This window comes from Thunnus maccoyii, chromosome 15, assembly GCF_910596095.1.
Source record: "Thunnus maccoyii chromosome 15, fThuMac1.1, whole genome shotgun sequence".
NCBI classification, from domain to species: Eukaryota; Metazoa; Chordata; class Actinopteri; order Scombriformes; family Scombridae; genus Thunnus; species Thunnus maccoyii.
In genome coordinates this window covers 1,966,703-1,990,174 of record NC_056547.1, presented here as the reverse complement: position 1 = coordinate 1,990,174, position 23,472 = coordinate 1,966,703, and the positions used below count along the sequence as shown (strand labels likewise).

At 40.2% G+C, this 23,472-nt stretch overlaps 1 long non-coding RNA gene and 3 gene segments (V, D, J or C); 1 reads left to right on the top strand and 3 right to left on the bottom strand.

Moving 5' to 3' along the window:
- LOC121913208 overlaps positions 1 to 23,472 on the bottom strand; it is an 899,212-nt gene that overhangs the window by 507,089 nt on the left and 368,651 nt on the right.
- Positions 1 to 23,472, top strand: part of LOC121913212 — a 747,540-nt gene that overhangs the window by 366,020 nt on the left and 358,048 nt on the right.
- LOC121913210 overlaps positions 1 to 23,472 on the bottom strand; it is a 756,822-nt gene that overhangs the window by 378,778 nt on the left and 354,572 nt on the right.
- LOC121913269 lies at positions 19,812 to 20,846 on the bottom strand. The gene is made up of 2 exons (XR_006100278.1): positions 20,740 to 20,846; positions 19,812 to 19,962 (listed from the first exon to the last, which is right to left on the bottom strand). It is a non-coding gene; the product is annotated as an uncharacterized LOC121913269 (long non-coding RNA).

The following is a 23,472-nucleotide window of genomic DNA, read 5'->3' as shown; positions in this document are numbered from 1 at the left end:
AAATCTGCTCTGAATGAAAACTCTCAAAAAACTAAACTACATTAATGATTTTTTGGAAATTGAACAGAAATTGATGAGAATTAAAAATCTGTGATGTTGAAAGTAAAAGATTTTTTGAGACAAGAGTTGTGATTGATCATAAATGAACATGGAAACAACACATTGACTATATTAAAGGAAAAAGGAATCCTGTATAAATCTGGTGATATATTACATTTTAAGGCCTCGTATATAATTTAATGCTCACTTATACGTCCTTACATATCATAAAGGAATTGACCTTTAAAACGACTATAAATTCTTATATCTTATATGTATTATTAATGAGGCTGGTTACTATGATCACAGTAATCCACTGCTCATAAAATCCCACGCTGTGAAATTTAATGATTTGGTTTATTATAAAATAATGCAAATAATGTTCAGAGATAAAACAAAGACACTTTTTTTCAATACAGGAGACTTTTTGTACATTTAATGTACAGAAAGTTTTAAAAAAAAGGAATTAAAAGAAGATTTATCTCTATTGTTGGGGTTAAATTATGGAACAATGCTATATATATAAATTGAAGAACACGTAACTCACTTTTGATTTTCAAAATAAGAGTTTATAAAGCTGTTTTTGAGGGTTACAAGTGTGAATGATGCTTTTTAATTATTATTTTTTATTTCTGGTGGGTAACCTGGAACACCTGCTTACTTCAGTTATTTACTTTGCTTTTATGCACCAACACACACACACACACACACACACACACACACACACACACACACACACACATTATGCTTCTACATTTTCAGTCACTATTTAAAACACAGACTGTTGACTTTGTCTTTATTGTCTCGACTGTTTATAGTCATTATATATCAGATTATATGTACTGTTTATACTTACTGTGTGTGATGACTGAATAAAAACACTACTGCTACTCGTGTGTGTGTGTGTGTGTGTGTGTGTGTGTGTGTGTGTGTGTGTGTTTGTGGTGGAATCATTTGAGCAGCATGCCGCCTGGTCTAGCGCCGCTTGGCCGCGGTCCTCACAACAGTTTGTTGTGCCGGAGATTTAGGGACGAGACGGCGGCTATTTGGTGCTCCTCCAGACCAGCTGGTGCACGGGATCAAGCTGTTAATGGCAAATTATCATCCTATTAATCTCTGCGAGCGCCGAGCCATTGACAAAAGCTTACGCTGTAAAAAATATCATGGGTTGAAAAAATAAAATCCTCCTCTTTGTCACAGAGAGATCTCTGCAGGACCGGGTTTCTACCGATCCAAGTCTGACTGACTTCCTGTGGCGTTAATGGCCTCGTCTGAGATGAGGCGTGCAGCAGACTGGAGGCGAAAACACATGACAGATTGTCCTCGATGTGATGTCACGACTTTAACTTTCTCACTGAAAATGAGCAGTTCGTTATTTAAGTTGTGATTTAAGCTGAATTATTTATTTAAACCTGCATTAACTGATGTTTTGTCCTCTAGTTTTCATCATCTTTTAAATTGATATGTTGAACTTGTTAGCAAACAGTTGCTTATTTCCACATCCAGCAGTTACGGAGCAACATTATCATTCATGTGGAGTCGTGTTTCTGTCCACCTGGTGAATGTGAGTCCAATATTCACTCTCTTTTAGCTCTGTTTTTACTCTCTACCAACTCCTGAGGGAAATATCTGGCTCTTTAGCTGCTAAATGCTCCACTATGTTCACCAGCTAGTCTACAGCTAACTGTGTCTGTTTGCCGTTTGGTGCTGAGCAGGTAGTGTACAGCGGCTTTTTACAGCTTTTTTCTCTGAAAACGACGCTATGAGACGCTGAGAGTGAAGCAGAACAGTAAAGTTGCAGCCGGACAGATAAACAATGAGCTGAAACTCACTATAAAGCTCCGTAAAGCCGAGAGGAGCTGCAGAGTCACTGATAATTCTCTGTAGGTTCATCACTACGAGCCAAACACATTACACACTGACACCTCAGACTGTGCAGTTATAAAACATATTGATTATAGCTGCGTGTTTTTTCTGACACAACCAAGAAAATCTGGGATTCAGCTTTTTATTCATTAAAAAAAATTCTGCAACATAACAAAAACAACCTGGAAAACAGTTTTAAATGTTTCAGAGACCAGGAGAAGGATTCTGGTTTAAACACTCACATTAAATATTTCACGCATCATATTTTTGGCACATTGTGACGTATCAGACACTCAAATCACAATAGTGATGTTTTGCACAATTCGTGCAGTGAATCAATAGTTGTGAATTTTCTGTGATTTAAGCTTAATTATTTATTTAAACTTGCATTAACGGATGTTTTCAGTAGAAACAAGCAGTGAACACAACTCTGACATATTGTAATAAATCAGAGTTCAAACAGAGACCAGAGTTTATGTGGGATAAATGTCAGAGACCTCAGAATAACCGACACCAGATCACAAAAGCATCAGGCAAAATGACAATCTTTATTAAGTTAACACCAATAAGAGAAGGGTCTTTGGAGTTTCACTAGATAGGATAGTTTATGCCACTTGAGGGGGAGTCAGGGCTCTGTGGGCCACCATCCAGAGATGCAACACACATCAGGGATAAGAGCACATCACAACAAACTTCAGGAAATGACATCACACTGCACACAGTGGAGTCACACGTCTACTTTAAGAAAGAGGGCGGGGCCAATTCAAAACCTCCCCCCGCCCAGGACCCAACTCAACCCCACCCAGCTTCTCTCCTGTCCCCACGATAATAAAATACAAATAGAAAATAGTTAAAATATATACTAAACTTGTGTGGTCGATGAGACCCCCCCCCCGCCCCCCCGGGGTCGGGGTCTGAGCTTGTGGCACCGTCCAACTCCCCGGGGAGCCACGGCTCCGTCGGACGGCGCAGCAGGTGAACAGGCGGAGAAAGGCGGCGTGCCGGAAGCGGCAGCGAGGTTGGAGGCAGCAGACCTCCCCTCCTAACGCAGGAACTCACTAACCCCCCATCGTACCTGGCTTCGTCGCCGGCAGCCCTAAACAGCTGCGAACGACATCCTCCCGCTCCCGGAATGAACGCAGCCACACCGCAGAGCAGCTCGCTCCCCAGACCTCCACACACGAATGCCCGGCTCTTCCCTTCCCCCTTTTCCAGAGTCCAACAGCTGCACAATCAGTCACACCTGACACTCATTAGTTCATCGCTTGTCAGTCCAATCAAGGTCTCTTCACCAACTCACATCACAGTATCATCAGCTTTTGGATGTCAGTGCTTGGCAGAAATGTAATATTCATAAGTATGTTTTAATTAGTGTATCATCACCTGAAAATAAAAATTGTGTGTTTTCGTTACCTTAGAACAAGCCTTTATATCTACATAGAGAGCAGGTCCTCCTCCACCGCCATGTTTCTACAGCAGCCCAGAAGGGACAAACCAAACACTGGCTCCTACATGCTCGGCCACTAGATGCCGCTAAATCCTACGCACTGGTCCTTTAAGTCGTCTAATAGAGACTTATTTAGATACATGGCTGAAGATAATTTGAGTCTCAGCACACACACACACACACACACAGCACTGTCTGCTGGATGAATGGGATGACAGAGTTAATGTCTCAGCTGTATGTGCCCATAAAATTGGATGAATCTTTACGGCTGTGTCATCCTATCACATAATAGTCCTTCAAGCTCCATTTTTCTCCTCTGAGCTGAACTGCAGCTCTTTCAATTTAGGCGATTCAGTCTTTTCAATTCCCCCTCTGAGGCGACAGAGGGGGGGGGGGGGGGGGTGAAAAAGAGCGACCCCCCTCCCCTCCCTGCCCCCCCGCCCCTCACCTATCTGTACTGTTAATAATTGTGTTTACCCTCTGTGGGTTCATTTATTACAGCAGCTGAGACCACAGGAGGCTCCCGACGGGGGATTAAGGCAACAGAAACCTCATTGAGAAGAGAAAAGAGTAAGAAGATGATCCTGTCACTTAGGATAATAATTATTTTAAGATTCTGCATCAATAAATGACCCCCCTACAAAATATAGACACACTGTGGATTTTGGCCTCCATCACTTCCATTGAAAACACATTTGAAGGATCTTTTAATATAAAGTATGAACAGGAGGAATGATTACAGCGAGGAAAACCTCTTTCACTGTTCATATGGACGCCTGACTGCATTCAGCCGTGAAGGACACATTCACATTTTATCGAGTCATGTCTTCACACAACAGACTTATAAAAATGTGAACCTTTCCCTTAAAGCAGTCAATACAGGAGCACACAGTATTGTATACAAGTGTAAAACACATTATATCAGATATAAACCATTTTAAACATACAACACTCACATATTGCTGATGGTAAGTATCCAAAAACCTTCTCTGTGAGCATCTACTGTAATCTACAGCTGAAGCTGTTTTCAGTGAGTGAAGATGAACCTCAAAAACAAAATCTAGTGTTCAAATTTGCCCAAATAAGCACACACTTTGTGTTAAGTTTGAAGACTACAAGCTTACTGAAGATTTATTGAACGTGATGAACAGCGATCAGGTTTTCAGTCTCTGGAGAGTAGTTCTGTGTAAGGCGGACACCACTGAGCATGTGCAGGAACGTGATCGTGTTGTTCTGAAGACGTTCTTTGAGAAATTTACAATGTAGCACAAAGTCAAGAGGTTGTGATATGAAGTCCAACAAACTGGCAAAGCTGTAAACAGAACTGTGTTCCTGCACATGCTCAGTAGCGTCTGCCTTACACAGAACTACTCTCCAGAGACTGAAAACCTGATCGCTGTTATTAAAAAAACTTACGTGACCAAACTCTTCATGATGAAGGAACATGTCACCCAGTGCAGCGGTGTGACTCACTGATGTGTTTTTAATGAGAATAAGATATATCAGACTTTGATACACACACAATACTTGTTAGTAGATCAGTTAATCTTTTAACTCGTCTTTTAAACGCACAATATATAATTTCAGCCGCTAGGGGTCTCAATCAAAACAATAACAAAAGACGGAGTGTGATGACGGTGTGAAGTAGCAAGGGATCATGGGAGTTGTTGTTTTCGTTGTTAAACAACCAGCTGTTGTTCGGCGACCGCCAGACTTCCTGGAGGGGCTGTTAGCTGAGCTGCTGCTAACGTTTGTCCAGTTTATTTCTCTGATAACTTAAGATCCAGACGTCCAATGACTAAAATCCTTCTTCCAGCTAAAAGATATAGTTAAAAACCACCTAAATTTATCATGAAAATGTGGCTTAAAACTGAATAAAAGTCCATTTATAACAGTTTGTGTGGAACAACCACAACGCCGATGTATTATCTTGTATGTGTGTAAGTTACTCTTTGGTAGACGCCATTGTAGCGGACAAACACAGCGCCGCCGTATGCATCTTGTGCGTGTTTACTCTTTGGTAGAGGAGGTATGACGCCATTAACAGGCGACCAAATGAAACGGTCCGTTACTTTGATTAAATTACAGATTTCTCTGAGTTTGAACATTGTTGGAAACATTTGGGATAATGTAAGTACACAACTCAACAACATATATAACATAGGTCTAGTTGTTTTTAGACATTTTAATGTGGAATAATTACATATTATAGCTTTAAGTCTTCCTATGTAGCATTTATATACATACATATACACTTAAAAGTGTCATTATATCTGCTTACAACATTATAATGTGTTATAAATCATTTCTTAAGTGTTTATATGCTTATAAATGCTAAATACTGGAACTTAATGAATTGTTTTAAATGTATAATTGTGTGAGAAAACAAGTTAAAAATGATTAATTCTATTTTGTTAAATTAGATGTCAGGGGGGTTTTTCCCGCCATATTTACAGATTTAATTATGTTAAATAAAAAGCTTGATAGCATCTCTGCTCTTTGTTCTGCAGGAGAGAAACCTGTTCAGGTCTGTAATCCGTCTCTCCAACAATTCACTGGACTTTATTGGCAACGCAATAAACGGAGGCCAATAGTCGGAGTCATTCAGCTTGACGTAATTTATCTGTAAATCCATACATTTTTTTACACAGAGTGTTAATAGTCCACAATGAGCCTGGTGTGAATTACAGACAGACAGTTGATAGAAAACACAGTGAAGAGGAGGAGGAAGAGAGGGAGGAAGCAGTCTTAGTTTGAAATTTGCAGTGTTTATTCTTTTCATCCAGATGAGAATGATGCCTTTTAAACTCAACAAATAGAAAAAAGATGCCTGAAAAACCTCTTTGTCCCACGAGAAGAAAACATTTTACACTTGTTATTTCAAGTTTTTCATATTCAGATAAAAATCCAGATGCCACGTAAATGCGTTTCTCTTGGTCAGATCACAAAGCAGATTGCAGTACTTCTTAGTTTTCCTGGGATAATGTAAGTCTTGTGAGAACTTTTCTACACTTTTCTTGCATTTACACGCAGCTTTTTAGAGCTTTGATAACTATCCAAACCCCCCAAGAGGCACGAAATGATAAAGTGTAAACAGGGTCAAAGATAAACGTACCTGATACTCAGAAACTGAAGCTGCTGCAACGAAACTTTATGTGAAAGTGTGAGACTTTTAACTTCTGAACACAAACAAACCAAGACTGTATAAGCCGGAGGGAGAAAACAGCAGCAGTCAGACTGTTAACAAACCTTCTGGGACTGACAGTCTTTAAAACCTGAGGTTGTTGTCCAGTGTTGGCAGGCAGGCAGGTTGGCAGGTATCTGCAGGCTTCAGCGCTGACAGAAGTGATGCTCTTTTATCTGTTTTGTGTCAATAAATGTCATTTTCTGCTTTAACTAGCACAGATTTAAAAAGAGGACATATTCTGCACATTTCCAGCTCTATATTTATATTCTGGGGCTCTACTGGAATATCTTTACATGATTTCCAGTTAAAAACTCCTTATTTATCTTCTACTGGTCCTTTATGCAGCCCCTCAGTTCAGCCTCTGTCTGAAACAGGCCGTTTTAGCTCCTGTCTCTTTAAGGCCCCGCCTCCTGATGAGCCCACTCTGTTCTGATTGGTCAGCTTTCAGGAAGCTTCCTCCGGCTCCGGAGGCTACGTAATGGATGTATCATAAGAGCTGGATACCGGACTAAAAATGGCGCCCATTCAGTCCTATAGGAATTGCTCGCCTAGCACATACGCCAAAAAAAGTTTCTAGCTTCCGGGTTGTGCGGCCCACTGAATATGCGCAGTAGTGTTTCTCCCGCTGGCCCCGCCCACAAGCTCCCGCTCGGCTCGTAGACTTTACATTGTGATGACGTTTTTCTCGGCTTGAGGAAAGTTTTACAAACATAAAATCTCCATGGATCAAAAGTTCATAATAGAAAGAGTCATAGTTGACGTTGTTTGCAGTTCGAGGCGTCCTGTCAACAGTTTTACAGGCGTCTCTTTTACAATAGTGGTCTATCAGGAAAATCCTTTTTGGGCCGCAGGGGGATTTTTTGCTGCAATACCGCGAGTGGCCACTGGGAAAACTTGGCTGCAAGGCTGCGCGGTGGCGCCCTATCCAGCTCTTATTATACGTCCATGGGCTGTGTAAACAAACTATAGTAGCAGGATTTCACTTCTTTTTCTCCTTCTTTACTCCAAACGTCAACTTCAAAATCCACAGTGTGTCCACACAGTCATTTAAAAGTCTGTGTGAAGCTTCTATTCAGCTTCAGCAGTCTGAGTTAGTCATATCAAGTGGATATCTGACACATTTACAGTCTTTTTAGCATCAAATTCCCTCTTTGTGTTTCCTCGGACAGTGTTTCCCTGTTGAGCTGCAGGTGGAAGTATAGTAACAAAAAGAGGAACTTTGGCACTAAAAAGACTGTAACATTGAAAGATATCTACTTGATTTGACTCATTTGGACGCTGAAGCTTCATATTAGCTTCAGATTAACTTTTAAATTGCACAGAAGGAGGACTGTGGATTTTGTCCTCCATCACTTCCATTGTAAGGTCATTATGAAGGGATCTTCTAATGGTCAGTATGAACAGGAGGAATGATTACAGCAAGAAAAACAGCTTTAATGTTCATTTGAGCTCCTGACTGTTGGTTTAAGACACACTTGAAATAGTATTAAAACAATAAAAAGCATAATATTATCACCTAAACTGGTCTGAACAGAAACATCCCAGCGATGAGCAAGACATGTGTCACAAACAGAGGATTTTACAGATTTACTGTATAAATAGCTGATAAATAATATGGTGTGAATTTCAGTTCTGTTCATCAACCAGAATATCAGCAGCACTGTGTTTGATTTCTGTCCAAGATTCTGTTGGATTTGTACTAAAACACTGTCTTCCAAACTGTTGACTCAGTGTCTTTTTTAATAGGTGTGGGCATTACTTTTTATAGCGGGAGACACCCTGCCAAGGTCAAATGGTGTCATCCTGATCCTCTCCTGCCAGACGCTCATTACAAACACTGGGAATCAGAAGTGACTCAGGTTTCTACAGTTATCAAGGACGGCCAGACTATCAGTCAGTTAATCCACAGGTCCGAGAGGAAGAAAGACACATTTATAACGTGGATTGAGGCCTTTAAATGATTACTATATTACTCTTATTGTCAACAAATCGTCATGTTTGGATCCAAACCAACAATGAACTGATTGTGTGTGTATCAAAGCCTGATATATCTTATTAAAAACACGTCAGTGCACTGGGTGACATGTTGTCGTGGGGGAATCTTCAGATGGGCCAGAAGTCTTCAGGTCACCCACAACTCAATTAATTTACCAATTATTATGAAAAAGACTCTGGAATACAGTGGAAGCTGGTAGAGTTCAGTGTGAACAGGTTTACTCTGCATAAAGAGCAACACAAAGCAAACCGAGGCCTTGATCCCCGGATAAAGAACCTAATGAAAAATCATAAAACATTAAATTATATTCCTCTCATAACTCCTCCTAATGTGGAGTTTAACTGCTGAACCCCACCTCGCTTGATCGTAACACTTTGGTAATAATCCAGACATGACTCAGCTACAGAAAACAAACGTGTCTCATACTTCTCTAACAGGTATCAGTTCCACATTTCTCCCAATACACATGAAGATTAAAATATGATATTGCTTCCGTATTCCCTTGGGAACGATCTCTAATAGATGTAAATGTTTTCTTTATACAGTTACTGGTCTGTTCATGGAAGGACAGTTTTCCACCACAATGTTCCTTCATCATGAAGAGTTTTGGTCTCGTTAGTTTGTTTAGAAACGGCTCTAAAGACGAATAACATCGATCAGGTTTTCAGTCTCCAGAGAGTAGTTCTTTGTAAGACAAAGATAGTTCATATTGCAAACAATTTATATTCTTTCATCTTTTTAGCTTTTATGAAGTTAATGCTAGAAAATGTTCTCTGTACCTGGTTGTGGAAACATTATAAACGCAATAGAGATTCCACTTTTCCCTTCGGATGCTGTGTTCTGCTGACATCTTGCCCTCTCTGCATGTTGCATTTCCTCTTCTGAATACTCTCAGCTAAGACTTTCCAACAATGTCAAGAGGTGAGTAAGTTCTCCTGGAAGAGGTTTGGTCTTCAAGTGATTTTCAAGACAGAAAGTGATTCTGCTGACCGACGAAGCCCAACAAAGAAAACTCTGGATTCAGGTTTCCTGCCTGGCAGTGATGGTCGGACTAGTTGTCATTTACAGACCGTCAGGAACGAGAAGGTTCATCAACCTGAACCTGCAGACGTGCTGCCGGCAGCCCTGCAGTGGTCAAGGTGAGTCAGATACGACCTCATCTTTTGGGTGACAGATGCAACTATTAGCTGCTCTTCAGTCACGACGCTCAGACTTCCAGCAGACGTTGTTGAGGAGACCGAGGAGGAGCTGCCTTTAAGTCCAAATGTAGCACAAATTTTAACCATCATTTGGGAGGAATCTGGACAATTAATAAAATGGTGGAGAGTAAACAGAAGCTTGGTTTCCATCCATGAGTAGAATCCACTGCTGTTTAGCAAATATCAGCAGTTGGTCACATTCTTCTTATATGTCATCATTTATTCACTCAGTCTGTTTATATTTTATCCACACAGCTACTTTTGTCAGTAATATTTCAAGATTTTTTGCAGTTTTAGTTTTTCCACTCAGGTTTTTTTTAATATGTGAACTGAAAATGCAAATAAAAAATAGATGAAAGTATATTTTTGTGTTTTTTTTTCCCACTAAAGACATTTGTCATAACTGGAAATCACTGTAAACTCACATGAATTACAGTATTTTTCTTTTTCGTTAAAGATGAATAGAGTCAGAGAGGAGCATCACTGCAGACCACTTCAAACGCTGCAGCAGAGCCCTTCAGTAAGAATGACACTTGTGATTATTCTAGTCATCGTGCATTCTGTTTACGGGTTAATTTGACGCAGATTCAATTAAAGAGAAATTAAACTTTTCCTCATTTAGCCTCTGGAGGGCCCCTCGGAGGCCCCTGAACCTCCTTCAGGAGCTGCTGATCCAATCAGCCTGTCAGAGGATGAATCATTACGTTAATCAAAGAGTCAATCAGTCAAGCAGCAGGTCAGTCAGCGCCTGTCTGATCCACAGATGACCTGTCCTCTGATTTCTTCATATTACATAAAGTAGCTTCTGCTCTGTGATCTTGTTTGTGTGGCGAATAAAACATGTGAAGCTCGTCTTCGCTGTGATTTGGAACACGGACGTGATGCGTTTAGGTACAAGAAGAAGAAGAAGAAGAAGAAGAAGCGGCTTCCTCAGCCTCAAAATGCTGCTCGATGATAATTATATTCAGTCTCGACGGGGAACCCCGGCGCTCTTTGGCGTTTGTTGTTTAAGTGTTCATATGTGTGTGAATTATGCGGCGGAGAGATGAGGCCCGCAGTCGTGCAGTCTGCTGGAAGTGATGTGATTCCTGTGACAGCGGAGGCAGAGAGGGAGACAAACTCGATTAATCGTCGCCGGGTCGTGTTCCCGAGAGGATCTGAGGCTGAGAGGAGGCGACAGATGAGGGGAGGAACTGTTTAACCCCCAGCCGATTCCTGTCAGCTCCACGTCCACGCCGTGTCACTGACGGTACAGTAGCACCGTTTAAAAACAAGGAATCAACTCGAGTGCACCGCGCCGTCCGTCAGAGTCGCGGTTTAAAGGTTAACGACACACAATAACTGATAGGAAAATTAATTCACTCATTTTCACGTGTGACGGTACAGCAGTCGTTACGGGTTTTCATTTGATCACCAAATGAGGAGTTTCTCATTTCCAAGCTGCCGAGATCAGAGGTTTCAAAGTCCCCCCCCCCCCCCCCCCCCCCGCCCCCCCTCCTTGATAACTGCGTTCAAGCTGTGAGGTTTTTTTATCTGGTTTTCATTAAAGGACAAATCTGTGTTTATGAACAGACAGAGGAGGATATAAGATTCTGATTATTAGTGATTATTGTTCCTTTTCTTACCTCAATATCTTTCGATGATGCCTTGGAACTACACTTCCCATAATGCCCTGTTTTAAGCCTTTATTTACATTATTGTCTGCATTAAAAGTCTGCTGAATCAGCTGTTAGCAGCTCCTGTTTGTAACATGTTAACATGACGTACCGACGACTGTCAGAAAACATAAAGACGTGATGATTCTCAGGCAGGTTCTGCAGTTATAAACGTCTTATTTCTATGATTTATGGAAGTTTATTCATGACGCACATCAGAGATGATCATAGTTTTTTTATCTGGTTTTCATTTGAGGACAAATCTGTGTTTATGAACAGACAGAGGAGAATATAAGATTCTGATTATTAGTGATTATTGTTCCTTTTCTTACTTCAAGTTCTTTCAACGATGCTTTGGAGCCTTTATTTACATTATTGTCTGCATATAAAGTCTGCTGAATCAGCTGTTAGCAGCTCCGGTTTGCAGTTTAACATGTTCTGCAGTTATAAAAAGCGTCTTTTTTCTGTGATTTATTAGAAGTTTATTCATGATGCACATCAGAGATGATCATTTCCTCAGGAAGTTATAATGAATCTAAAAATGTGTGTTAAGATTTGACTGAGTTGCACAAATTTGTCTGATGGAATAAAAATATTAATTCATATAAAACATTTAAAAATACAACAAATCCATGAAGCCATTACAACCAGGATGTATTTAATCATCTCTGCCTCCTTTTCAGTATTTGTCTTGATTTTTTTGACCTTGAAAACATAGATTAAGCCTCCATGTGCAATACGTGAATCCAAGATTATAAATTAAACTTTTACTTTCTAATAAATAAACAAGCTAACTGAGCAGGCTTCAGTTTATTAAATGTAGATCAAATAATGTTAAAATGTATTCATGGACAGATCCTCACCCCTCCTCCTCCATCACTGTAAAATATAATCATGTCAACATGTTGGAGCCGCAGCTCAGAGCTTAAAAGGTTAATGAGATTTATCAGAGCGAACATTAACATACAAAACACTAATTATATTTACACAAACACACACACACACACGCCTGCATTAAAACAGCTTAACATGTCTGGACACATTAAAGCTCTACGATATGCTGAATGTGGATTTACATTAAAAAGCAGCAGCTGGTGGGTTTTTTTCATCTAAAATCTGAGTTTTTGTACATTTTTAGAGGAAAAACAGCTGCTGCAGGTTGAAGAAGTAACTAAATACATCTACTCTGATACCGTTGTTATATTTTGACATTTTGCTTCTTATTTATGAGACTTTTACTCCACGTTTTAAAGGGAAATAAAAACTGCACCGCATTAATCTGACAGTCGGGAGTTATTTTACAGACTCACATCTAACATTCATCATGACACGAGCTCAATAAAACGTCGGTGTTGCCAGATGACAATCTTTTATCTCAAAGTGTCAGTTTCAGGCGACATGAAAAGCAGCCTTGTTTGAAACACGGGTTTGATGTTTTTTTTTTTTTTGAAAGAGGTTGGAGGATTTTTTTTTTCTTTTCTTTGCTTTTTGAAAAAGCTTGTAATCCTTCAACTGATCTGAAAGCATAAAAATCATCAAAACTGGAGATGTGAAGCTTTTGAATGACACTGACAATATGACACGTTGCAACAGTAAGACATTTTATTTCTCCTGAGTGTTGTGTAAGAACATGTAATCTCTCCCAGATATTGTGCATAATTTAGCATATTTTCATGTTCAGCAGCTCGGCTCTGAGGATGTCGGTCCAGACTGAAATATCTCAACAACTACTGGATGCATCGATATGAAATTTGTTCCTCTGACTTTTCCTCTGGTGCCGCTATGAGGTAGGGATGTGCAGAGAGCCCAGTATTTGTATTTGTATCTGTATTTGTTGAGGCAGCAAAATTATTTGTATTTGTATTCGAATAAAAGTGGAAAGAGGCTTAAAAATCCTGTTTTTGTTTTTATTACGCTTTTAATGTTAGAAAATTAAAGTGTTACAATAAGTCTTCATGAAGCGTGTGTCAGTAGTTCAGCTTTATCTCTGGGGAACACCCCCGACTCTGGCAGTGATGTCCAAATTAGGAAATGTGCGTCATGTAGCAGGTGGATGTGACTCCCCTCACTAAGATTAAAACTTTATAACGCGAAGTGTGTGTGATAAACTGGAAGTGCGGAGTGTGACATACGTGGATGTTTACCCTGTAGCGAGGCTCTAATGAACGATATTGTTGACTTGCATTATGGGAAACGGAGTGTTTTGGCTGAGCTAAAGATAGGCGCCTTGTTTATTTTTTACGGAGGCCGCGTCAAGCAGCACAGAGTAGATCGACGCTGGGCAGGAAGTCAGACACAGAAACAGCATTGAGCATCCGGTGACTTTTCAAAATAAAACACCCCGTGCAGACTCCTGGTCGTATAATAAACGCAATTAAACAGACAAATAAAGAAACTATTTAACTACGTAGCCTACTTTACCATAGTAGAAGCACAAAAATCAAGGAAAATGACCAAATCAACGAAAGCTGAGCAAGTTAACAAAATTGGGCAGTTTAGCTGCCCTGCTACTGCAGTAATTACGGTAGCCTTAAGAGACTTAATCAGGTTTGACTAGGCTGCTGTAATTACTGTAGTAGGAGTGCAACTGACTTTAAACGGCGGAAGGCTTCCCCGCAGTGAAGATGCTCCGCTTCTGACACGCTTCCGGTGGAATAGGGCGCGGTGCAGAGGACGGAGCAAAACTGCGTCGGAGCTGGAACACGGCGCACACGCCCGGTGGAATCCTGGGTAAAATTCGGGATATTTTGACCTCTGCTGCTTCGATTTTGACCATTTTGAAAATGTGTCTCTTGCAAGTCTCCACACTTCATGAAAGAGTAAATCACCAGAGTTGCCCTTTAATTAGTGATTATCACTTATAATAAAGTCATTAAATGGTAACCGAGGGCGCCACAAGGCTGAAAAATAACCCTATTTTTTTATCTTCTGTTTGAAAAACCTCCTTTTTGGTCTCTATTACATCCCTCCCTCATCCTGTGATTTATTTATGAAGCTGTGCCTTGTTCCCTGTGTTCCCTCCACAACCGTAACACGCAGTAATCAGCTCAGTATGGGCCAAAAACCTGCATGTAATGGTTATGGTGGCGAACGCTGCCAAATGACCTGCATTAACGGCTCTCTGCACTCTTTTATCTCATATTAAATCGAATTTTGCGGGCGAAACGTAATCGTTCTTTCATGACATTACATTTGCATTACACTGCAGCTGTTTTTAACCGATGCTGTTATCAGAGGCTGTTTCATAATGCCGGACACTTTAACAATGTGTGATTTATGTATACAAGGGTCGCACGAAACTGCAGGGACATATTGAAGTCATATTTCATGTTTTGTCACAGCTTTTAAACCCTAGAGGGCAGCTGTATTTCAACACACCGGTGACAACAGGCTGAAAGGAAGTTTTTGTGTTTTCAATTTAATTAAGTATAATATATACGCTCAGCCTTTAACCTGTATAGCTGCTGTGGTAGAGAAGATAAAGGTATGTACAGGGGGGGGGAAACATTAACCAATTAGTTGATTAGTTAGGGAGAATGAACCCATGAATGTTTCATATCATCGCAAACAGGACCAACCACCAGTATTTCTACTGGAAAACTGAAATCTGCTCACTGCACCTCTTTTGCTTGTAAAATATATATATGAATGCATGTTTTTATTTGAGCTAAGCTAGCAGCTCAGCTCTGTGGATGGTTGTATTTATTGGTCCAGACTGAAATATCTCAACAAATAATAAAAAGAGCGGCCTGACATTTGGTTTATGTCCTGATACCTGCAAAGCTCCTTCCCATCATGGTACTTTATATACTAAACAACATCGTTTCTGCCTGATGAACAGTGATTTTCTTGCTGAAACACAGATTCTCCTCGTCTCTGATTATAATTATACATGATGCAGGTTAAATGACCATCGTCAAGATCTTTCCAGTGAATAAAGAAATAAGTTAATTGTTCTTTTGTTGATCAGACCTACAATCAACACAAATCCTGTATTATAATATCACATTTTGGAGTAATACAGTTGAATCTTGTTATTTGTTTGTCCACGCTGGTATGAAACTGTAGTGATGTTGTGATGTTGTATCAGAGCAGTTTGATCAGCTGCAGCGTCCAGTGATGATGTTTCAACTGAAAATTTGGCCTTTTCAGGTTTAATGGCTCCAATTTATTAAAAGAGACATATTCTGCATTTTATAGTTTTTTATTATTTATATCCTGTTATGATGTCAGATGTTAAACTTGAGGTGAACGTACTGACATTTGACGTTCTGTAGCCTTGGTTGCTAAGGTGGTTGCTAAGGTGGTTGCTAAGGTGGTTGCTAAGGCGTTTCCATGTGTTATTCACGTTGTCCAACATGTACGGATGGATTTGAGAAGTTGACATTTGGAGTAAAGAAGGAGAAAAAGAAGTGAAATCCTGCTACTATAGTTTGTTTACGTAGCCTCCGGAGCCGGAGGAAGCTTCCTGAAAGCTGACCAATCAGAACAGAGTGGGCTCATCAGGAGGCGGGGCCTTAAAGAGACAGGAGCTAAAACGGCCTGTTTCAGACAGAGGCTGAACTGAGGGGCTGCATAAAGGACCAGTAGAAGATAAATAAGGAGTTTTTAACTGGAAATCATGCAAAAATATTCCAGTAGAGCCCCAGAATATAAATATAGAGGCTGGAAAAGTGCAGAATATGTCCTCTTTAAAGTATAAAAACTCCAAGAAACAAGTAGAGGCTGGAAGAAAAAACTAAGAGAACTGGAGTCTCTGGTATGTTTGAAAATGAGAAGCGTATTTATTATGAATATGGATATTAGTCTCTGGTGAATTTATGTGATTTTTATTCTACTCTTTTCTTTTTTTGGTACTTGTTAAAAAGTGAAATATGTGACACAGCTGCTGTACATCACTAAGAAAACAAAACCATCCCATTAAACATTAATGAAAGTAACCTTTACTTGCAGCCTTAAATGAACGTGTTGAGAATAATTTTTTTTTTTCTGAAATATCTGCAGATGCAGGGTTTGAATTACAGGGAAGCTTAGAGGAGCTCAGCACAGGGGAGCTCTAAAACATGGTCTATTTCTGTGTCACAGGTTATTGATTTTGATTTTCTGCACATTAAGGATCCTGAAATAAATAATAACAGTAAAAATATGTCAATGTTCTGTTTATTCACTCATTACATTCCAATTTCAGAACATTTGTCTCCACTATAATAAACATAATGCTGCATCTGCCATTCAGGCCACTTGTGCTTCTTCTCTTCACTGTTGGCTAATTAACAGGTTAGCTAATGTGGTGCATAAATGGTACATCGTTAGTGCCCCGTGTACATGCGCAGTCATCAAGACTTTATTTCCTGCCATTGTGTTGCCTCTCAGGTACGTCTCCGGTACATCAGACAGACTTGACCTGAGATCTGCTCCCGTTTTTTCTTCAGCGTTTGATTCAGTCACCTGTGGAAGAAAGAAGATATGTCTTCGACTCAGCGCCTCGCCGGATCGGTCAAACGAAGACGAGTGATGACAACAGTGCAGCAGCTGCAGCGTCTAACGGTTCCTGCTGACAGTGAAGCTCTGAGGACAGAGAGGCTTCAGCACCAGAAACCACCACCTGCAGCAGTGAACCTGGTGATGCAACATCACCTTTCAACTGGACGAGGAAACAGTGGAGTGAGTGGAGAAACAGGAATACGTGGCTCTCAAGTGAGGATGTACAGTATGAATGGAGTCAGAAAGCTGCTTGCTGAAAGAGCAACTAGATGGATGTTCTACCAGAACTACAAAGCTTGTTGCTAAAACTGCAACGCAAAGAAACATCTTCATTAGATGCAAGTTGCCACATTCAGCAGCCAAGAAAGCAGAACATCACAGATCAACTGGCTCTCTGATAGCAGGCCGAAGATAAACCGTCTTCAGTTCAATCAATCTATAATCGACAGCTTGAAGAAGCGACTGCCTGACCTTGTTCCAGATGCTAAAACAGCTGGATAAATGCTTTTGGCTGCAGCAACAAAGCGCTGCTCTGATCCTTTATGAGGAAACTGAAGTGTCAGCATTGTCAAAACCACTGAGAGAAGCGGCCAGGATGCTGTCGAGGAGTTACGGGACTTTAAATTGTAAAACAGAGCAGCAGAGAAAACTTCAAACGGCGAGTCTGACCTACTGCCCACCTCACTTCTCTTCACGGATCTGAATGGACCCCCTGCAGAGCGGTTTGACCCTCTGCATTCATATCATCCTGGATTAAAGGCGACTACTGACCCTCAACATCCTAGGATACAGGTCAGCACAGCAAAGACAGAAGACAGAAGACCCCAGACTGCTTCTGAAACAGGAAATGATGTATTTTGTTATGATTGTTATATGATTCTTGTGGGAGCCGAGTTATGTTTATGTATGTTTAGTTCAGTAAATAAGTGGAGTCTACATTTTGTTAAACAATTCATGTAAACTGACATTACATATAAGTTATTGAATAAGTTAATTAATAGTAATTTGTTAAAGTTCAGCTAATAATCATTTGGTTTAATTGATGTTGATGTAAGCTTTCAGTTAAAACAGTGAAGTAGGTTACTGTCACTTTAAGAGATCTACTGGGGTCAACCTGTGGTTTCAGGGAGTCGAGGCTCTAGTAAGGACCGGAGCCACATGGGTTTCTTACTGTAGTCCAGTTTGCTGATTGGGAGAACTTGGCTTTGAATACTGCTGTAAGAAGATACCTCAAACTGTGTAATAAATACTTGTTTTATCATTTTTTTACATCAGAGTCCTGTGGAAGTTTTTACTCCTCAAGCTAACGTACATGAGTTAGACCAAGGCCCTCGTTGAGCTTCAACCAGCCACATTTCATCGTTCCCTTCCTGCAATGAAGCTGATGTGTGTTTATCAGATTGACTTGCATGTTGTAGGATAATATATACATACATATATATATAATATCCTGTATGCAGTAACTTGTGTGGTGTTTCAATTCTAAGAAGAAGTTTAGAAGCAAACCATCGGTCGATTCACTGTGTGGAGGTTTTTGTTGATGTTGCTCGAGTGTTTTTGTTTGGTTTTTACCTACAATTAAGACAAGACGGACCAAAAACCCACAACACAAGAGCAAACACAAATACAGAAAGAAAAAAAAACAAACAAACAAAAATCAGCAGTATTCACAACCTGGTGCATTTATAAAATGCTGTTTGTATGTAGTTAAACTGTTATATTCGTTTCCCCCGTACTTATAACTATTGACCAGTGGTGACCAGTCCCTTACAAACTCCTCAACAGTGCCTTTTAACACATATGAAAGTCTTTTCAATGGCAAAATGGACATAAGTTTTTTATACCACATCAGGATATCAGGAGGCTCTTCATCCAGCTGTTTTTGTAATATTATGAGTCGTGCTGTATATTTAGAGGGATTTCTATCCCAAATATTTTCTGTATCTCGTTTTGGACTGAGAGCCAAAAGATTGCAATTTTAGGGCACGACCACATAAGATTATACTACATATAATATATAATATATATATATACTATATATACCAACATAATGGGAAGCACTTAGGATCATATTTACATCAAGTGTTTTTTGTCTCTTTGTGGAACCTGCAGGGACAGATTTTCTCTGTATAAAGTGATTATTGACAGTTTTAACTCTATGTAGAAACAGTAGGATGCTTTTTAACCCTGCAGTTGACCGTGCACGTCCATGTATGCGCGTGCACGTGACATGTTTAGTAGCGCACAGTAAAAATAAGTTTCCCCCTGAAAAGCTGCTGCTGTGTTTAAATGTTTCATCTGTGCAGATGAATCCTGCTGGAGCTGCAGGATTCAACACGTTCAGTCACATTTCTTCTTCTTCTGTCACAAGTCATTTCACAGCGACGCAGTAATGAGAACCAACACTTGTCTTTCATTTACGCTAATCAGTCGTCAGCCTCCCACTGAGTTCATATCAGATTCACCCGCCACCGCCACCGCCGCCACCGCCACCTCCTCGTCCTTTATGTCGGAGCTGTGGGCACACGGCATCTGGATACTGATGATACTGTGTGTTTGTGTGTGTGTGACTGACATTTAACCGCTGGTGTCACATGTGATTATCGTCTTCTGTGTTTAATGGAAACGTCACACGTTTTTATATATGTGTGTGTGTGTGTGTGTGTACGGTAGCTTGTAACACTTGTACTTTTGTATATTTTATATTTAGCAGATAATTCAGGAGGTTTCCTGGAAATAATCACCTACTAATAACTACTAGTTGTTACTTTTCTCCATTTATCATCCCAAGAAAACTCCAGGATCCACATATCTGGACACCTTGTTGTGATTAACTGATAAACTTAGTGAAATATTGTGAACACAGCTGTCAATCAACGCCCACACAGCTGACATCAAAGCTACTAGAAGTCTTCAGATCTTATTAATGGAGCAATAATTTCCAAAATGACCACCAGCACATTTATTAGAGGGTCTGAATTTACAGATTGAGACAAGAATGACTGGTTGAAGAACATGATGAACTCAGTATTTGTGGAGAGCAGATAGCAGAGAGCTTTCAGGTCCTTCAGCCTCGACATCTGGAGCCGCTGCAGGAAATATAAAACTTAAAGATTTTAGTAACATTAAACTTAAAAACATCAACAGATGCTTTATAAAACACTGTAATGTATTAGTCAGCAGATATGTGTTTATTAATGTATTTGTCAGCAACTATAACTCCACTGGTGGAAGCTGCTGCATAAACAATGATGACAATAATAAAACACAGTTATAAAAATATAAAATATGTCTTCATAGAAGAAGTTACATTAATAAACATACAAATACCCTTATAAGTATTTATAAGTACATTATATATTTATTAGGGGATTGAGGTCACCAATAGTTGTATTTTTAATATCTTTTTAATATTTAGTAGGTAAAATAAACATTTTTAAAGTGTATTTAATGTTTCTGTCCTTTAAGTCATCAGCGGTGGTTCTGTGATGTTTACATGAGAAGTTATTAAGCTTTAATTAGATTCATGTAAAATCAGGTGGGAATAGGTGATTGATGCATTTTTACTGTCTGCTGTTTGACTGCTGTAATAAATATCAGCATAAATATATTGATTAATGTTGTGACAATAGGCATGAATATTATATGGATATTATTGTGTTTACATCAGGTGCTTCTGCTTCAGACACCTGCTTCTCATCTCCATGAACAGACAAAAAAATGTTATAAAATTCTGTATTTTTATCCACATTTGACACGACCGTGGCCTGTTGCTGTGTGTGTGTGTGTGTGTGTGTGTGTGTGTGTGTGTATTTCAGTATGTATGTGTGTTTGTGTTCCCATAAATCTTCATTCATCATACTCACAGCCGCCCTCCTCCTCCTCCTCCTCCTCCTGTCTACATCAGCATCACTGCCCTTCATCTCCTCTCCCCTTCCATCTTTACCCTTCCTCTCTCTCTCTCTCTCCATCCCCTATTTATTCTGTACCTCTCTCGCCCTCTCTTCGACCCTCCATATTCCCCCTTCGCTCTCCTCTCAGCTCTTCTTCTTCCTCTCTGTCTGTTCTTCACCTTGTTGCCTCCCTCCCTCTCTCCTCTCTCCCTCTCTCCCTCTCTCCTCTGTCACTCCCCTGCTCGCTCGCTCACTCACTCATTGATAGTGGAGGCGATGTGACCAGCATGCCGAGCGGCTAATCGTTATTCTGCCGGCGAGCGGCAGGAGTCAGGGTGGAGTGTCAATTCACCTCCATCTCTCTCTCTCTCTCTCTCTCACTCTGTCTCTCTGTTGCTCTCTCTCTCTCTCTCTGGTGTGAACAGTGGGACCGTGTGGTGAATGGACGACGGCGAGGGATGATGAAAACAGAAACAGACCTCCGCTGAGATAACGAAAGGACAAACAGAGATAATTCTTAGAGAAGGGAGTGTGAAAGGAGAAACAAACAACTACATATTTTGTCTTGTTTACATGATTTTTTTTTACCTCAATTTGTCGTTTCCCAGCACACATCAGGGGAGTAAACCATACTGACCTGAATGTATTGTTTTTTCTTGGATATTATGTTGGAAAAAGTGTCTTTATCTGAGGAATAAATACTTATTATATCCACCTTCTTCCTGCATTCTTACATCACGCTGATTAAATGTTTACTGTAGAAATATAAAAACAAAGCTTTATTATTGGTAATTTCAAACTGTTTCCTTTTTACAAGAGAAAAGGATTTGAGGATGAGGATGAAGACTGACTGATGATTTTGTGAAAGTTGTCTCAGTAAACTTCATAGACTGTAAAAAAACATCACCTGTTGGTTTGCACACTGCCGTTTTGTTTGGATGAGAGGGTGGAGACGACCTCAGCGCTAGCTGCTAGCTTAGTTAGCACAGTGCATTTACAGTAAATGGTTAACTGTGATAATGCTAATGCTAATTTTTGCTAGCAAACAACAGGCCTAAAACCATTAAAACTAAATGAACTTACCTGAAAAACTGAACAGCCGACTCCTTAGAGGATCTTTTATCAAAACCAAACACTGAACAAAAGATGAGCAAAATGTTATGATTAACTTTCATGAACTGAAAACTCTGTAAAATAGCAGCAGCTACGTCTGTACTCTGCGAATCTGGGGTTACACCATGGTTACGTTATCAATGTTGTCGCCATAGTAGTGACTTGTCAATCATGACGTAGTCACGCTGTAAAGCAAACGCTGCTTTATCGTCCATTTTACTCTAAATGTTGCCATAATTTACTAATTAAAATTGTGCTGCACTAACGAAGACGTGAAACTAGCGATTGAGACCATAAACTCATTAGGAAACAGTTCACTGAGGTAATAAATCAAGTGGGAAGTTTTCTCATAGACTTCCATACAATCGAGCTTCTTTTTGCAACCAGTGGAGTCGCCCCCTGCTGTTCGTTAGACAGAATGCAGGTTTGACTCACTTCTGCATCGGCTTCACTTTTCAGACCAGCAGCTTCTCCGCTTGGTAAACTTCCCCCAAATCCAGTAAAGAGCGGGATAGAGTCGCTACCGTTAGCCTAACTCTGATATAGCGTCATCCAGGGCTAACAGCGCCTGTCCTGATCGCCAAATTGTTTTCCCCTAGGATGGCGAAGTCATGACCCGCCCTACTCTGCCTCTGATTGGCTAGTACTCGTTGCCTTCGTTGGTGGGGTTGGTTAGGTTTAGGCATGAGGATTGGTTAGGGTTAGGGTAAGAATATCGGGATAAACCAGTCAGAGGCAGAGTAGTCATGACTTCGCCATACTAGGAAAAAAAATATCATGTCTGGAATGGGGCTTTTTCCAACGTGACGTGAAATCCCTCAAAATAATGTAGTTAGCTAATATGTTAACTGTTGAAAGTAACACTAGGTTACTATTATAGGTAGTGAGCTCGTTAGCCAGGCATGCTAATGTAAGTTAGTGAGGTTACATGATACAAACACACTGTTTAACCCTTTCTTTACACTTTAATTCATGCTTTTGGTTTTAGAAAGGTAGATAAAAATGACAGAACAGAAAAGACATAAGAACAAAATCCCCCAAATTCCTCAACAGTCGAGGACAAAGCTGTTGGATTCGAGATGTGTAGAGTTAATGAGTGTGAAGTCATTCAGAGGACATTTATTCCACGTAGTGTTAACGACAGCTCGGCGGAACGGAGGCAAATGGAACCAAACTAAATAACAGACTCGCCTGAAGCGTCACAGCAGGATTCTGCTGCTGAAAAATTTAGTTTTTAATTTGTTTGATAGACTTTGTTCAAACTGGGGAATTTGAATCAAAGCAGTTTTTAGCTTTAACCAAAGAAATTTAATGAACTGAAACACAGAGAAAATCTCTCAGAGGATCAGCTGAAGAGGGAATTTCCATCACACTTCATTGAAACGTGGAAAGTCAAGCCGAAGCTAATGCGTCCACAGCGTTACTGTGGTACCAGTATCAGTGAGCTACTGCAGCTCGGTTGCAGCTCCAGTATGTTGTGGTCATATAATCTGACATTGTGTCGAAGCTGGAAAGTCACAGCTGGTTCCAGAGTGGGTCGCTGGGAGCAGCAGCTCATTAGCATAGACGCAGAAACAACCCATAGAGAGCAGG